Raw genomic sequence first — 5,328 nt, forward strand, 5'->3', positions numbered from 1 at the left:
TTATACTATATAAAACGATGTATAATTAATAAAAGAAGCCAAATCCCTGTGCATTATAGCATATACATATAATCATAACATAATTCTGTCTTAATTTGGTTAAATTTTAATTGACAATTTTTGGTACTTTTTGTGTTTATTTTCATTATTTGATTATCAACCTGTTCTTACAACATTTTTGTATTCTTAACTTATTTGAATAAGTTATAATTATTTTTCAGTATTGGATGCCAAACTGTAACAGTTTGAACAGTGAGAGGCCCTATTGGCTTACCCTTTGTCCTTTCAAAATTATCTTAGAGATTTTTTACAGTTTTTTCACAATAAGCATATAATCCAGAAATCCAGACATACTTTGCTTTTTCTTACATCACAATATGGAATGAGCTACTAATAGTGGAAGTCTCTTTTAAAGAGAAGATATTATTTTAGATCAAACCTTTTATCTTGATTTTATATTAAAGTGGAGTTCAAGTGGAATTTTATCATTTATTTTTATTCTTGTTACTATTGTTGCACTTAATATTAATTTTATCAGAATACTATATTTGTGTTTATTTATAACACATTATATATAAAGGGTTTAGTGTTATACTGTAATCAATATATTTGCATATTTTTATTTTTCAAGAAAAGTACATATTTTAGGGCTGAAGTTCATAATTTCGATTTGTTTTGTTTTTTGTTTTTTTGTTTTTGTAAACTAGGACTTTACCCCAAAGAAAAATGTGTTATCACTAATGTAGGCAATTGCTTAGCTTGTCAAGGCATATTGCTTCAAATTTCAGGGTAGCTCTGAAATATCTGGAAGAATTAGAAACTAATGATATGGCTTTTGGTGCAGCAACCTGACATGTTGATAGATTAGGTATTCCCAACAAAACACCACTGTAATTACTCTGTAATCACAAGGGTCAATGTGCAGATCTTTTTTGATCGTGCTTCATGTCTTCTGCCTTGTTGAATCAGTAATTTATTATGGAATTCTTATCTTCAGAGACTGAAGCTCATCTCCTACCCTGTTTATTGGTCTGACTATGCCTAGATAGCAAGTAATTATAGGAAGAAATACACACACACACACACACACACACACACACACACACACACGACAGCTACCAGATACTTCTTTTTCTTTGTATTACTCCTTATGTATTTGTTTACTTGTCTTGAATTTTGCTGGGGAGAAGGAGATAAAAGGAGATTGGCCATTGCATTGCTCCAAATTCAAAAACTGTAGAAAAGATTTTCAGAAAGCAGCAATGAAATAATATAGTTAGGTCTTTTTTCCCTATATAGTTAATGCATCGATCCTTGGATGGTGGTAAATAAGTTATTATAATTTTAAAGTGTACAGTTGTGCCCAAATTATTCATAAATGGAAATCAAACAAAATTCTCACAATATTTCAGGTGTACTCTGATGGTAAACAGTTTACAAATCACGTTTAGTGATATGCTGCCTAATTCCATTCATAGAACACTTGACATACATATAATTTTGAAAAATACTTTTGATTTTTTAACAGGATGAAATCTGAGGTGTTAAAATATTTTTGCTGGGGTTCATTTGAGTAGAATTAGTAACCAAATATAGTGGGAACAGGCAAACATGTACTGTAGTCTTATCAGTTATTATCACCATATCATTTTAATTTCCCATTGTCTTAGTGTCTTTAGCCACAAAAGGTGGTTGCTGAGCTAGATTATATTCAATATTTTTTTGTATTTGATCATTTTACTTTTAAGTTTCCCAAGATCTCCTGGTGAAGGTGGGTCTGTATGAAAAGGAAAGGCTGCTTTAAGATGGTAAGATGATTATGTAGTACAAAATTTAAAAATATTGATTCTCAGTTTAACTTGTCAATTCTGTTTTATTTGTTCTACAATACATAAGAGATATATACACTAAATATATGTGAGGCCCCAAAATATTGATCAATTAAAAGAAAAGAAAAAGAAAGTTGCTATCCATTCAGTGTAAATCCCAGCTCAGCCCTGGCTTAGATTATTACTATTAAGAAATGTACTATTCCTGTATTTTTTCTTAATTATAACTTTAATGATCTCAAGACCATATATGTATTTTTCTTCTTGAAGAATTCAAGCTCCAATTCCATGTCAAGTAAATAGTTTTTGAAACCTAATCATCCAACTATTTAATTAAAATATTTCTTCTCCATATATTTCCATAATTATTTTTATCACTCTTGGCTTTTAAATACAAGGCCTTCAGATTTTGGCCATTACTCACACATTGCACTTATACTTAATTCTGTTATTGGGGGTATTTTATGATCAAACTTGGCCTGAATCCATTAACAATGATCTTATCTTCTTATACCCAGAAATACATATTTACATTTAAACCAACATATATGATAGAATAGAATATTGTGTGGCTGAGGTGTGGCAAGGTTAAAGGATAGCAAAGTCATCTCAACCTTCAATAGCATGTGAAAGGGAAATTGTACAAGCAGTTAGAGCTAAGATGGCACCTGGTGGACTAGTTGTACATGCGATCCAGATAAAATCTCCTTGAGCCCCCCAACCAATTTCTTGGCCTATAAAGATCCAAATCTCCCGTGAAAATTTTTGCTAAATTTTTCAGTGCTTTTATTCTCCTGGTCTCCTCTACTTCTTGGGTCGTGACTTCTTTAACTGTCACTTTGGATGGAATCATATAATGCATCAAAAAGGCTAATGCATCTTTATGAAACCCACATTTGTTGCTTCCTTCTTTTGTCTTCACCCTCTCATTTTATTATGCAGAGCAATTGGTTCATAACTGAGTCTACATCTTTATTTGCATACCCATGTAATTAAGTACACAGCAGAAAAAAATGTTCATTTGTGTTGTGTACTTGGGAACAGTGTTGTGCTTATGGAAAATTTTCTTTTTACAGAGACACTGTGTAAGGGGAATTTACTATATACAGAGCCAGATCCAAACCTGAACACAATGAGGGGAGAGAAGTTGTAGTAATGAACAGCCCTGCATGATTTAAGGAGACAGTCCAAGTAGAATTCCTTATGAGAGTAGTACCAAAGAGGGGATTTCTAACTGCTAAAAGTTAACATATACTACAATGACTAAATCTCAGTCCTAGCAGTTAGGCTTTGTAGAAGCATGCTGAGATTAAGACATTTGCAGTGTATTCCATCACAAGATCTCAAAAGAAATAGAACGTGTTAACTATAATAAAAAATTGATCGTTACTCCAATCCCAATATTAGGTATTCTCTATTTCCCTTAAGGGAGGATACTTACTGCTTCATACTCACCATAGTATGTGGAGTATAGGAGGGATTTGCTTTATTCTTAATTCTTCCATTCCACCCAATACAGAATGACTGATATGCTTGTGTTTCAGAAAAGGTCTTTCTCAGTTCATGAGTTTTTATACCCAATTCTTAATCTCCCTTGTGAGCATTCTACAATGACCTTGGGAATCGAATAATTGGATGCAGATTTACCATATGCCTGGGACTCCTAGAGAATCTAAACTGCAATTCAACCTTATATTTCAAAGTTGAAAAAAACTGTTAAATGTTGATCTTCTTTCTCTCCTGTGTATGGTAACTTCCCTCCCCATCCGCTGCATTGCCAAAGTTGGAACAATGATGTCTTACATCTTTTCCGTAAAGAATTTATCGTATTTTAGATTTCAGGTAATTAGATCACTTTGCAGCCTAAGATCTCAGCTGGACTTAAAATTTTTCTGCTTGTAATTTACCTTTATTATTCTCATTTTTAGTATTGCAGTGACATTGCCCTGCATATTTCTGTATTCTAATAGAAGCAGAAGTTTCAAGCCATGCTTTCTTAAACAGTTATCTCACTTTGCAAATTATAAATTTTAGTATTTATAAATATTAATATCAGAATATTTCTTATACTAAAACTCTTAAGAGAATACCTATTTTAATATAAAGATAAGATGATCTCATTATAATAAGTGATATTACAATATCATAGGAAAACAAAATTTTATAAAAATATTAATCACATAAAACATGAAAAATGACTCCTGAGCAAGATTTGGACACATATTACAACATGGTTGAAACTTGAAAAAATTATGCTAAGTGAAATAACCCAGACACAAAAGATCAAACATGGTATAATTCCACTTACATGAGGTGCCTACAGTGGTCAAATTCATGGAAACAGCAAATGGAATGAGGATTGCCAATGTAGAGCTATTATGTAATGGGTACAGAGTTTCAGTTTAAGAAGATGAAAAATTCTGGAAGTGGATGGTGGTGATGGTTGCACAACAGTACAGTGTACTTGCCGCTGAAATGTACACTGAAAGTGATTACAGTGCTAAGTTTTATGTTTGATATGTTTTACCATAATAAAAACAATTCAAGTGTGTCAAACCCATTGACAAGTGATTGTTTCTAAAGCTGAGATTATGAAAATATAAGAAGATACCAGAGCATCTTATCCTGTCAGAAAGTTTAAAAGTGCTTAAAAAAAAAAAAAAAGGAAAAAGGAAAGTACAACGTCAAAAAGATAGAGAAGCTGGGCTGAAAACACTCCCAATAGCCATAGTTGGAACAATCTGAGCAATACGTAAATAACAATATTTGATGATGACCCAAATAATAAAATAAGCATGCATGAATACACACTTGTATAATAATGAAATAAACACAAATGAATACACACTGATATAAATAAAGGATAAGGACAAAATAAATGGATAAAATGGAGTGGGAGGATATAATACTTCTTTGAAGAAAACCTCAATTAGTAAATATAAAAATAATGAAATTGAAAAATACCACAATAATTATCCTTGCAGGCATGATCCACATACTAATCCTCTAGGGTAGAAGTTTAAGGAGAAACAATATTTTCATATTCTTAAAAGACATAGTCCTCAATATATGTTTTATTACAATGGAAACAGAATAAAATTATATTGGAGAAATACAGCAGATGCTGTAGAGTTACTATTTTTTTTCCTTTTTAATACATATAATGTTCCCCTTGACGCCATTCACTGAGAATGGCACATCACCTCTGTGGTATTCTTTCCCTAAATTCATAATTTCAACTGTATTATGAAAAACAATACAAAGCAAAACAAACTCTGGGAATTGAGCGAGTCTATAAAATTCTTAATCAATATTTTTCACAATTGTCAAGATAAAGAAAATAAGGAAAGACTGAAGATCTACCACAGATTGAAGGATGAGAAAAATTAATGACAAATTAAATGTGACTACTGAATTGGATCCCAGAGTGGGAAAAAAATTAGTGAAAATAATGGTGAAATATGAATAAATTATATAGTTCAATTAATAACTAATTTCT

This window comes from Ursus arctos, unplaced genomic scaffold (assembly GCF_023065955.2).
Source record: "Ursus arctos isolate Adak ecotype North America unplaced genomic scaffold, UrsArc2.0 scaffold_3, whole genome shotgun sequence".
NCBI classification, from domain to species: domain Eukaryota; kingdom Metazoa; phylum Chordata; class Mammalia; order Carnivora; family Ursidae; genus Ursus; species Ursus arctos.